At 42.9% G+C, this 13,392-nt stretch overlaps 1 protein-coding gene and 1 pseudogene across 1 annotated transcript in view; one reads left to right on the forward strand and one right to left on the reverse strand.

Annotated features, from left to right (window-relative positions):
• Positions 1–2,342: 2,342 nt before the first annotated feature.
• LOC118841227 lies at positions 2,343–7,839 on the reverse strand (annotated as a pseudogene).
• A 1,488-nt stretch (positions 7,840–9,327) lies between these two features.
• Positions 9,328–13,392, forward strand: part of MMD2 (monocyte to macrophage differentiation associated 2) — a 98,189-nt gene continuing 94,124 nt past the window's right edge. The window contains exon 1 of the mRNA XM_036767040.1: positions 9,328–9,346. The gene's annotated coding sequence lies outside the window, so the exon portion shown is untranslated. The remainder of the gene's footprint in view (positions 9,347–13,392) is intronic.

Consider the following 13,392-nt stretch of genomic DNA (forward strand, 5'->3'; position numbering starts at 1 on the left):
ATGTAATTTTAATGTATATTTACCTGAGGTTAGCAAAAATCATTAGTTAAGATAAGAAACTACCAGATGGAATGTTCACTCTCCAGGGTGCTTATGATCCATTTGAGCCCCTTCCAGACCTAATTCAGCCCAGCTGCCTGACCCTACCTAGCAGGCCTGCCATGCATAGATTTCCTACCAGGTGCCTCTAGGTGTGCCCAAGTCTGTCTGTCTCTGTCTCTGTCTTTCTTTCTCTCTCTCTCTCTCTTTTCAGGATGGGAAGAGTATCCTTGGGATCTCATTTCCCATGCAACTGATTTTGTTTTAATTATTTCTCATATTATTTTTATATAATATTAATCGCTAACATTTATGTAGAATTTTCCATATATTATCTTATATATATAGGAAGTCCCAAAATTCTTAGTGCAGGTTTAAGCCTTTAAAGCAGGCAATTAAATGGTAAAGGGGCAAAGTGCTGAACTGTGGGTCCAGATGACCTTAGTTCAAATCCAACCTTAGAAACTTACTAGCTGTATGACCACGGAGAAATTATTTAACCTCTCCCAGCCTCAATTTCTTTGTCTTTAAGATAGGAATGATAATAGCACTTCCCTTCATAGATTGTTGTGAGGGTAAAATGGGATGTTTGTAAAATGCTTTCCAAACCTTGAAGTGCTAACATAAATGCTAGCTATCATCATCACCACCATCATTGTTATTAGTAGTATTATTGTTGGGCAGCTAGGTGGACCAGTGAATAGAGTACTAGGCCTGGAGTCAAGAAGCCTTATCTTTCTGAATTCAGATCTAGCTTCAGACACCTGCTAACTGTGTTACCCTGGGCAAGTCACTTAACCCCATTTGCCTCAGTTTCCTCATCTGTAAAATGAGTGGAGAAGGAAATGGCAAGCCACCCCAGTATCTTTGATAATAAAACACCAAATGGGGTCACCAAGAGTAAGACATGACTGAAGTGATTGAATAATAACAGCATCATTATTATTATCTCAACTGAACCTTATAATAATCCTTATTATTATCCCCATTTTAAAGATGAAGAAACTAGGTCTTGGAGGTAAAATTACCTGCCCAGGGCCACACAGCTAATAAGTATCCGAGGCAGAATTGGAATCTAAGTCTTCCTGACTCCAAGTCTATTGTTGTATCTAATATTCCACACTGACTGCCTGACAGTTGATAGGAAGGCGTGTTATCCTCCTCTCCCCAGGTGCTAAAATTGATCTGAAGGCCATCATGTTGGGAGAAGAGGCCTGTTTTAATTTTCTTCTTTAGACCAAATGTTTTCTATTCATTCTCTCTCTCTCTCTCTCTCAATCTCTCTCTCTCTCTCTCTCTCTCTCTCTCTCTTTCTCTCTCTCTCTCCATATACAGAGAGAGACATAGATATAGATATGTCATTTCCTCATAATTTCCCTTCCTCCAATGGAACCTTGTTACAAAGTACTAAACAAAACAAACGCACACATTGGTCATGTCTAACAATGTGTGCTTCATTCTGCACCCATTTTCTATCACTCTTGTATGGGGAAGAGGGAATCCTGTTTCTCTGTCAATCCTCTGAAATCATAATTGGTCACTGTAGTGATAAGAATTTTAATGCCTTTTTATGTTGTTTTCCTTTACATTGTTGTGGATGTTGTTCTCCCAGTGCTACTCCATTCTGAATCAGTTCCTACAAGTTTTTCCAAGTTTCTCCATCCCAAAAGTCTTAGTGCAGAACCTTAAGCTATTAAAGCTTAAAACTATATATGAAGATTTTTGTGACACCCTATATATTCATATGACACAATTTGTTTAGCCATTCCCTAATAGACAGGCACCCATTTTGTTTCCAGTTCTTTGTCACTTGCTATTCTAGACACACAACATGCTGTCTTCCATTTCTGTGCCTTAGTGCAGACTGGCTCCAATGCCAGGCATGCACTCCCTCCTCCTCCCTTCTGTCTGTTAGAGTCCCCCACCCCATTCGGGACTCAATTTAAGGACCACTTCTTCAAGTGGCATTCCTCCAGGGGCCATGCCTTGAGAGACCTTTCATGGCTCTAAGAAATTACTTAAACTTATTTTCTATATATTTTTCATTTTCATATCTTTATATGTATTTTCTTTCATTCTCCCCCCTCAGTAGGAATAAATTTCTCGAATGCAAAGACTATTTTCATTTTTATTTTTATCCATATTAACTAATACAGAGCCTGACACATGGTAAATGCTTAAGAAATTGAATTACTATGACAAAAGTGATGCTATATTTTGATATCTCTAGGTCCTTTTCGTCCATCTTTGAGAAAGGAAGCTCATTTTGTGATTAGTGAAGGACAGGAATAGCTTGGGGGCAATCAGTAAGGAGGAAGTTTATACTGATGCATGAATTTTTCCTGGAAGTCAGTGACTTCTTCCACTGCTGGAAACAAGGAAAAGAGGGGATGGAGGGTGGGGTCATAAAGGAAACGCTGGATGTGGGAGCAGAAGGGCTTGGTTTTGAGTCCTGCTTCTTCCATTTACTACTGGTGTGGCCTTGACAAGTCACTGTATCTCTCTGAGACTCTATTTCCTTGTCAATTAATCAATCATCAAGTATTTTTATTATTTTTAATTTCTTTTCAATTAACAAAAATCTATTTTATCTCCTTCCTATCTTCGCTGTCCCCTCCCACTCCATGAGAAAAGAAAGAGAAAAACATAACCTTTGTAACAAATGTGAATAGTCGAGCAGAACAAACTAGCCCATTGGCCATGCCCCAAAATGTATGTCTCATTCTGAACCCTGAGACCATAACCTCTCTTTCACCGTGGGTTTCCTAGAATTGAGGCCGGTCATTGTATCATTCAAAGTCTTTGAAAGTTGTCTTTACAATGTTTTTATGGCTATACAATTTATTCATCTTATTCTGCTCACTTGATTCTGTATCAGTTCATACAAGTTTTCCCAGGTTTCTCTAAGACCATCTCTTCTGTCATTTCCTATGGCACAACAATACTCTTATATTCAAATACCACAATTTTTTTCCCTTCCCCAATTTGATGGGCGTCTTCTTAGTTTCCAGTTCTTTGCCACCACAAAAAGTTACAAAGTGTTTTATAACCACATCAAATTAGTACATAGGATGCCCTATACATGAAGAACAAAAACAATGACACTTTAAAGGTTTAAAGATTGAGATGGCCCTATGGCAAGGCTGAAGACTTCTAGGCTGTGGTCTTTGTTATATGGATATGTGTGTGTGTGTGTGTGTGTGTGTGTGTATCACTGGGTAGGTAAGTACAGCCCTGCTCTCACCACACTTGACCAGAAGAATGGCAACTTGGCCCAGATAGATATGGATGAAGTGCTTATGTTACATGATTGCCAGAGTCTCTTCCCACAAATCAGTTCCTTGTGGGATTGTATTTCTTTTCAAATTTCTTTTTGATATGAACTGCTATGTCCTTTTATACATTATATTTCTCCAGGGCCTTAATAGCACACTCCATGGAGTCCTACTGCATCTCCTCTGATGTGTCTGAATTTTTAATTATGGCCTTGAGGAGGATACTACTTGCTGCTACTGTGGCTGTGTAAGACCAATGACACCAGCACACAGGAGGGCTGCTAGCACAAGTTCTTTGATCTGCTTTTCTAAGTAAAGCAACTTTAAGGGGTTAATAATCTCAGTTTAATCAAACACACATATATCATTCACTTAGTTCTGGGGGAAAAGATCAGCCCCCTGAACTTCAAGGCAAATACAAACAGAAATTACAAACATCGACAGACAGACGTTGTCTGATCAAATCATAATTCATAGTTACCAGAGAAGCCAGGGGGCGGGTTCAACAGCTTGCCCAGTGTCTCGTCACCCAGATTCTTTCAGTGAGTGTACCCCCAAAAGTCAAATGCCAATCTCAGATCTTATATACCCTTCTCAGGGTCCTGGGGCACTTGAGGCTCACCATTTAGAGTGTGAGAAATCAGTGCAGGGAAAGCTCCAACCACCAGCACCACATCATATACAATTCAATGACCCTCCATTATCTTAGTGCTAAGAAAAAGATTCCACAGTACCTGCCCCATTCAAACAAAGAACAATGAAAAGTCCCATTTTGCTTGCCATTACAATCAGCAAAAGGGTGTAGGCCTGGGGCTTTGCAAGTAGCAAGACTTAGTCAAAGGCACTTGACTGCCCTAGTGCTGAAAAGCACTCCAAAACAGAAAACAGCAAAAAGTCCACTTTGCTTGCCGTTACATTTGAAAGGCAAGCCTCATCAAAGGTACTTGATTACCTCAGCATTCCAAAAGAGAAAACAGTAAAAAAAAGTCCTACCCCGCTTGACATTACACCTTCACGTATAGAGAACTGGTGTCTTCGACAGGACTCAGGCACTCTGACATAGCAGATCCTTTCACTGCCAAAGCCTAACTCCATCAAGTATTTATTAAGTGCCTAGGATGGGCCAGGCACTCTGTTAAGCTCTGGAGACACAAAGAAAGACCAGATCCCTTCCCTCAAAGAGCTCACTTTCTAAAGAGGGAGAAAGATAGGAGTGATGATACATCCCTGTAATCTCTTCTACCCGGAGGCTAAGGCTGGTAGGTCACTTGAGTTTGGGAGTTCTAAGTCATTTGGATGTCTGCGCTAACTCTAATGCCAATGGAGTGAACCACCAGATGCTGTAGGGTGGAATGAAGAGAATGGGAGTAGGCTGAATAAGGAAGGAGCGAACCGGCCTTGCTCAGAAACAGCAGGTGCAGATCAGTAGTGGGTTCGCCCATGAGTGACCTCTGACCTTCCAGCCGGTGTGAGATGGGAAGAGCTAGCCTCAAAATAAATAAACACATACATAAAAATAAAGGAGGAAACAACGTGTAAATGAGTAAACACATACAAGACACATACAGAGTATATGAAAGGTAACTTTAGGAGGAATTGGACTTGATCGGAGGTGTCAAACATGCAACCTGAAGGCCACATGTGGCAGCAATACTCCCTAGTGCATCTTGAAACAGATTAAAATGGATTTGGGAAATATTTAGAAAAATAAAGAATACATAGATAACATTGTATTTTAAAACTAAATCAATCTGCAGTCCACAGGTATCCTTATATATGACTTAGTGACTCCCATTTCTATTTGAGTTTGATACTACTGGACTAGAGGACCTCTGCATTTCCTTCTAATTCTAAATTCTAAGAATAAATAAAGATCTTTTGACCAAAGGAAAAATAGTTGTGTTATCAGGTAAAGGAGATGAATCTATATATCCTGGAGAGAAAAGATATTTAGAGAATCTGCTTGGGCCCCACTATACATGCCAATCCTCCTTCAGAGGGTTATGGAGATGCTCTGCCTATTTTCTAAATTCCAGTGTCAGTGAGAAATGAATCCCACTTGGCATACCTCAGAGCTTGCTACTGACTGGTCACCAGACTGAGGCACTCACCGTCTGATCTTGACTCTGCAGCATGATTCCGGGGCCCTCTGTTGCCATAACAACTGGATTCCAGCTTTAAAAATAGTAACTTATTTTTCATTCAAAATCTTTTGCCCTCAGAACCAAAAAAAAATTAAATCTATTTTTGTGCCTGATCTTCATTTTAGGTATCCCCTCAGGTATCCTACCTAGCATTGTGCCAGGGCTTGCCCTGATTCTCCTAAAGAAAAAAAAATGCTGAGGATGATGGGTTAAGTGTTGTGTTAAGTAACAGGAAAGGGGTAGTGGGATAGCAGGGGAGAGGGAACTCTCTGGGGAACTGTCAACAAGGCTCCTCAGCTTCTCTCATTGGAGACAGCCCTAGCGCCATTTACCTGCCTGCCTGCTGTCTGGGAGCTTCCCTGGTGCTAAGGGAAAGGTCTTTGATCCACTGGGACTGGGGCAAGGCTACCAGGAAGAGAGAAGGCAGCCGAGTGGGTTAGTATATATGCCTTTTATCTTCTGTCAACCAGAATGTCGATTCTCTTTAGAAATTTGGGGGGGGGGGAGGGAGGAACTGAGTAAGATGGAGAAGGTGTTAAAGTCAGCTAAAGGCAGAAGCCTTGGATTTTTTTCTCCATCATGCCTTACCAAGTGAAAAGCTGGACTATGGTAGCAGATGTCCTTCTAGGTCAAGCAGAAGGTGTGCCGGAAGAGTAGGTGGCCCTGAGGAGTGAAACATCTGGAGAGTAGAACTGAGATACAAAGTAGATAGGCCAGAGAGGGCATCATGGGAGATTGAGTTATTCCTGGTGCTCTTTTCTACTTTCTGGATAAGATATGCATAGAGGGCCAAAAATCAGAAAGAAAATGATTGGTTTCATGAGAATGCTGAACTGAAAGTCAAGAGAGCTGGGTTCTAGAGCTGGCTCTGCCACCAACTAGCTGGGTAACCTTGTGTAAGTCACTTAAACCTCCTGGGCCTCAGTTTCCTGCTCTGTCAAATAAGGAGATACTACTACTAAAGGAATGTTAGATCAAATTCATATAGCACTTTACAAACTTCAAAGTACTTCCCCTACGACAATCCTATAAGCATAGCCATAGAAATTGAAGGGATGTCTCTAAAGACATCAAGTCCTATTTGGAGAAACTGAGGCTTAGGGAAACTAAGGGATTCCCCCAATGGTTACATAGACAAGAAGTGTCAGGAGGAGGATTTGAAACAAGAGGCTCTGACTCCAGAGTCATCGCTCTTTTCGCTACACCACGCTGCCTCTCAATGATGTAGGCCGTTCAAGGAAACAGAAAAAAGAAACTGAAGCTCAGAGATGCTCCATAACTGGTCAAAGTCCAGTATGCAAAGCTGGTGGGAAGCAGAGCTGGTTTTCCAGCTTTGTTTTTCTGATGCCAAGATGTTTTCTAAGATTCCTTCCAGTTCTGATTATCTATTATTTTATGGTACTTCAACAACTTTGTCCCACCCCAGCCCCCATAAATCCATGTTCACACAATGGCTTAGAGGAAAAATGTTTTGTACAAAATAACCCCTCTATTTCTTCTTCAACCTTCTCTATCTAGCACTTTAATTTAAAGAATCTAGCAGAGAAAGAAATAATCCTCTCTTAAGAGGAGGGATTTGGGATCTTGGGGAGCAAGTTGAAGTCCCAGCTCTGAAGTCAGATGACCTGTGTCAAATCCTGCCTCTGACACTTAATGCCTTTGTACCCTTAGACAAGTCACTTAACTTCCTCGAAGAAACTTAGTTTCCTTTTCTGTAAAATGAAAAGGTTGGACTAACTATTGGAAAGCCCCTTCCAGCTCTCGATCTGAGTTCTAGATTCTTTGACCTCTCTAAGCCTGTTTTCTCGTCTGTAAAAATGAACATAATACTTACTTTACTTATCTCACTGTTCTCATATTGTATGGGGGATGGGGATTAGATAATACATATTTATAGTAGCCTTTGTAAACTTGAAAGGTCTGTGTGCATATTATTAGTAAATATAAGGAGGATGAACAGTGGGGAAAGGAGATCTCATAAACCCAAATTTAAGGCTAACCTTAATCGACCCCAGATCTGGGCAGGTGCAGATTTTGAATTGAGAGAGATGGAGGAAGAGATTCAGCAAAGGTTTGTTCAGATTTTTTTTTTTAAATCACTAGAGATGGCAGGTTGTCATTTCCCCTGCAAAGCTCTTCACCACTCAGACCCCGTCCCCTTCTCCTTTCAGGTTTTTTGGCTAGGGAGCACTGGGTTTCTGAGATCTGTCCGCTCTGCTCAACAGCTACTCCCTAAAGTCAGCCCTACTAGAACTCCCTTCCCCCCACTCCATCCCACCCACTCCTTTTCACCCACCCCCTCCACCCTTCTGCCTCCTCACCTCACTCGGCTCAGGCAGAGCTAGTCCCCAGGCAGGGGATGTGTCAGACACTGAACTCATCCTCCACGTGGTCTCTAAACCGGGATGAGGCAGCTAATATCGCGGGGTGAGCAAGGGCGACCCCTCAAGAGCTGTACAGGCAGAACAGGCTTTGTTCTGAGCTAATACAGCTGATCCTCGGTAGGCACCCAACCAACCATCAATCCCATCTGAAGTCATTGTAATAAGGTAGTACGATGTAATGGCAGGATGGGGGGATAAAAATAGGGTCGTCGTGGGGGTGAGATGTTCCACGAGAAGGCTAGATTTTCGAGCAGAGGTAGACGCCTGGTCCAGGGGGATCCCTCTCAAGCAGCAGGTTTTCTCGCCCGCTCGGCCTGAGTAACTGTTGCTTCCCGTCTTCATTCTTTCTGGATTTCCACGGACGGTTTCCTCTCTGTCCCATGAATCATCCTCTACGCAGGGATGGGCAAAGGTTGGGATTGGGGGTGGGGTAGGATGTGGTCCAAGGCCAGAGAGGGGTAAACAGGGACAACGACTTCCAAGCTCCTCTCCCCATCCACCTCCGCCTCTTTGAGGGGCCCTGGGAGCGCGCTCTCTCGAGGGAGGCAGTGTGCTGAAGAGTGTAGCGGAGTAGGGAGGGGCTGCGGGGCTGGAGGGTGCTGTGTAGGGAGCGAAGCCTAATAGATATAGTGAATTGTCAAGAGGACAGAGAGTTTGCATGGGAGGGATCCGCTGCTCCCGCACCCTGACCCCCCAACCGCACCCATCTGAACCTAAGCAGCTGACCCTCAGGGGTGGGGGGCTAGACAGAGCTCTTTGCACCAGTCCCTGGCTACAGGTCTGGGATGATGAGCATCCCAGAGGCATCTCTACGTTTTAAATTCCACTTCCACAGGGCGGGGGTGGGGGGTGTTGTGGTTATAGCCCAGCTACAGTCGCCGGAGATGGCTAAGGCGATTGACTGGACTGGTTACGCTACTTGGTGTCGATCTGAGGGTAGGGGCGGGGTCCCCCTCCCTCCAGGGTCCCTCCTCTTTCACCATCTGCTTTGGGATTTGGCTTGGGCTACTAAGCTCCCTCTGGTCCTAGTGTTTTCCCTCCTCCCTTCTCCTTCTGCTCAGTGGAAGGGCCTTTGACAGACTTTCGAGGGTGGGGAGAGGAGGGACGGAGATTAAAGAGGGAATTGCGACCCCGAGTGGAGACAGAGACAGAGCTGGAGAGGCAAGAGTTGGTCTTCCTTCTACTCCACAAATCTGAGAGAAAGCATAGTTACCCGCCCCCCCACCCCCACCCCAACCTGCTGCTGAGCGGGTGAACCCGCGCCAGGGATTTTAACCTGCTGCTCTTCTGAATTAAGCTCTTTCCGTCCCTGGTTTGTTTCCTCACTTCCCTCCCCCTCCCTACCCCCGCCGTCACCTCCCCCCAACCTCCCCCCTCCCGCCTTCGTTTTCTCTCTGCCTCCTTCCAAGTTTCCTTCTTCACTTGTACCAGAGCAGAATTCTGATGGAACTGCAAAGATGTTCGTATCCAGACTCCTGGATTTTCAAAAGACAAAATATGCAAGGTAAAGCTGACATTTGCATGCTTAGGCACCCCTTCCCTCCTCCGCGCCCAATTTCCCTTGGTAGTTGGGGTGCGGGTGAGGGCCAAGCCTTCTCACCTCAAGAGAGGAGGAAGACACTTGTGGGCTGCATCCTAGGGAGTCTACCGAATCCTTTGAGAAGAATAGGTTTATCTGGGATGTGAGTGTGGCTCTCATGTTCAGCCGTTATCTTACCCCTCATCACCCTTAAGAATTCCAAAAGGAAGAAAATTTAAAACACGGAGAAAAAAAATTCTTTCTGATATAGAGGGCAGGTATGGGACCTAACACGATTATGTTGGATTCAAGAGCATGATTGCTAGGCATAGGAGCAGAGGAAGCTATGCAATATCCTTTCCTTGAGATCTTGAATTAACTTAATGCTTAATTCTCTGTAGCGTGGAGGAGAGAGAAGAGGGGGGAGGGAGAGATATTACCTATGTAGATACCAGAAGACTCAAAGAAAACCAAAAGCAGGAGAAATACAGGACAAAAGAAATAGGATTCTTCCATAGAACCCCAGACCTTAAGGATGCCAGATTTTGTGCATGTCCTGAAATGGTACCATTTTATGTGAGGTTCTTGGAAACATTTCTCTAAAGGTATGTCTGACATTTTCATATCTTTGGAAACCCTCAAGAGGTTGGAGAATGCTATTTCACCTGGAAATTGTCTAGGAGTTTGGGGGCATAATTGTGAATTGATGTAAAAATTACTAAGGGGATGTTCTTAATTCTTCCTGATGTTAAGGGGAAATTATTGGACAGATCAACCTCAAATTATATTTCTTTTCTCATTAAGATGCTATAGTCTGTTGTTTATAAGACAAACTCTTAAAATACACCAATGTCTGGTGTTTAGAATGATATCGTCTGAAAATGAATTGGAAGCAAGTGAAGTTTCTTCCACTGTCACCAAAAGAACAGTTAAATCCTTCTCGCTAGTTAAATCCAGTAGGAGAACCTTGATAGCATGTGTCTAAAAAAAGTTGGAAAAAATCCTACTTGGGAAAAGATATTCAAACAAAAATGATCACTTTGCCCAACTTCAGGGTGAGTTACTACTGAACTTCCTGATGGAAGGAGGCAGAGGTCACAACTGTGGGAATGCCAGAAGTGTCTAGTTGTCGATTTGGGGTGGATATTTCAATAGAAAACTTTTCTTTGGTGTCTTTCATCTAGGTAATAAGACATAAAAAGTTAGAAAAGTGAGAAGAGTGGACAGTTTTTAGTTGAAATAATTAAGGATGCAAGGAATACTGGAGTAGTCAGTCAAGAATGTTTTTAACTGCCAGCTATATTGTATGCTAGGCACTGTGCTAAGTGCTGGGGATACAAAGAAAGGCAAAAGAAGCTCCTGGGCTCACGGAGCTCACAGTCTAATGAGGGAGAGGACGTGCACATAACTACATGCAAACATGATATATACAGGAGAAGCTGGAGATAATCAACAGAGGGAAGACGTTAGAATTAAGGGGGATGAGGAAAGCCTTCCTGCAGAAGGTGGGATTTTAGCCGGGAAGCCAGGAAGTGGAGATGAGGAGGAAGAGCATTCCAGACTTGGGGTGGAGGTTGGGAGTGGGTCAAGTCAGGTAAAATTCCCAAAGTTAGGAAATAGAGTATTGTACAAGGAGCAGCAACGGGGCCAGTGTCACTGAATGAAAGAATATACAGGAGGTTGGAGATAATACAGCTGCCTTTCCCCTCCTCCACAATTCTTTTCCTCATATGCAATTTAGGGGGAGGAAATTGTGAAATCAAAGTAATTGGCATGAAATAACAGAATTTTAGATCCACAAAGTGACCTAAGTGAGTATCTAGTCTAAACTTTTTCACCCTCCCCCCATTTTACAGATGAGGAAATTGAAGCTAAGAGAGGGAGAAGAAACATCCAAGGTCATAGGGTACTAAGTGATACAGCCTTAAACCCAGATTTTCTGACTCTTTGTACATCCCTTCATTTCCTCCTCCTGTTACTTTGCTTTCATAGGTGCAATTTGGAAAGAATCGTCTTTCAGAGATCACATACATTTTAGCCTGTGCTGTCTTAGGTGCCCATTTGTCTAATGTCATGAGGGAGATACTAAATCAACTAATGGGATATTCCTAGTTCTGTGTTTTCATGATTCCTTGTGATTGCTCAATAAATATTGTTGGATGATGCTAAGAGGGTCCCAGGGAAGCAGAGACTTCGTACTGTTTTGCTAACAAAATGCCCTTAGGCTAGAACATGACCCATAGAAAAGCTGGTGCATGCTTTGTGTTTTGTTGTTGTAGACGCAAGTAAGAGGCAGCTGTATTTTGATGAGCCCTAGCAACTTTGGAGGTTGCTGGGATGAAGGAGTGTGTCTAGATCAGGATTATATACATCTGGCAAATTGGGGACTAGGACTGGCTGGCTCCCCAGCAGATTTTGTCCGGTGATTGCTTCTCCGAACTGAAGGGAACTGGGATTGCTGCAGCTGAGGGAATGTTCCCACAGTGAAAAGATCAGAATAAGATGCGTTAGAAAGTAATTAAAACACCATCTCTTCTGTGAAATAGATAATGTGTGTGTAGCTACTTGGGACAAAATTGGCAAGTAAGCATCATCACCATCTACTGTCTACTTCCTTTTCCCTGCCTCTTGGGTTACTTTTCCCATCATTCCTACTCTCAGGTCCTTGATAGTCTCCATTGCTGTTGGTTTCCTCTACTCAGGAAGAGGCCTCAATATCAAGTATTTAGTCCCAAATAATATTGTTTGTAGTGTTCCATCTTTACCATGAGGATTTACACCTGCACAGATGTTAAAGTGGCATTCCTAAAGCAAAGGTCTGACTATGTTATTCCCCTGCTCAGCAAACTCCTATAGCTCCCTATTACCTCCAGGATCAAGTACCAACTCTTCTATTTATCATTTAAAGCCCCTCATAACCTGGCTCCAATCTACCTTTCCAGTCTTGTTTTTCAGTACTCCCCTTCAAGCCTTATAAGATCCAGTCAAACTGGCCTCACTGTTCCTCAAATGCAACATTCCATCTCCCATCTCCATACTTTTGCATAGGCTATATTCTTTGCCTGCCATGCCCTCTCTTTTCACCTCTACCTCTTAGAATCCCTTATTTCATTCAGAGCTCAGTTCAAATACCACCTCTTACAGTTAGGCTTTTTTTCTGACCCTCCCCCCATACTCATACCTCCTCAAATTACTTCACATTTATTTTGTATATATTAATTTGTTATGTGGTGTTTGCCCTATAGAATGTAAGTAAGTTTCTTGAGGGCAGGGATAATTTCACTTTTGCCTTTGCATCTCCAGGGCCTAGCTCAACGCCTGTCACATTATAGGCACTTAACAAATGTTTATTTGGTTGGTTGATCTTAAACCTCATCCTTACTTGGAAAATGAAAAATTTTTTTAAAGGAACCCAAGCATCCTTGGAGCAGGTAGCCAGGTGGGGCAGGATTTTTTGGGGGGCCTCCAAACCTTGGACATTTCATAAGTCCCAAATGTATTTCATATTACTGCTTTACATCTTGAAGATGGGATAGGGATGGGACTAGATCTGTGATGTCATTGATGTAAGGGAGCTCTTGGTGAGGAATTGCCTCTACCAATACAAGTCAGCGTCTCCTCTGTAACTTTATTGTCTTAGAAAGTCACCTACAACACAGATAACTGAGTTTTCCAGGGTTACATTGCCAGTACGTATCAAAGACAAGACTTGAAACCAGATCTTTCTGGCTTCATGGCCATCTCTGGGTCCTCTAGGAGAAGTTGTCAAAGAAAGAACTCCCTAATGGCTAGCAAGATAATTCTCTGGGCATCAGGCTACACATATTTCAACTAAGAGTCAAAACAGCTCTAACCAAGGGGAAAAATACATTTGAAGAGAGACATTTTTAAATGATCATATTAGAAAGACTTGTTAATTAAAGTTATACATTGAAAATATGAACAAAGAAGGTAGTGTGGAGCAGTGACATACTCTGGATTGGGAAACAGCAGATCTGGGTTGTAGTTCAGAGGTGATCTCATTGTGTGAC

Source organism: Trichosurus vulpecula, chromosome 1, assembly GCF_011100635.1.
Source record: "Trichosurus vulpecula isolate mTriVul1 chromosome 1, mTriVul1.pri, whole genome shotgun sequence".
Lineage (NCBI taxonomy): Eukaryota > Metazoa > Chordata > Mammalia > Diprotodontia > Phalangeridae > Trichosurus > Trichosurus vulpecula.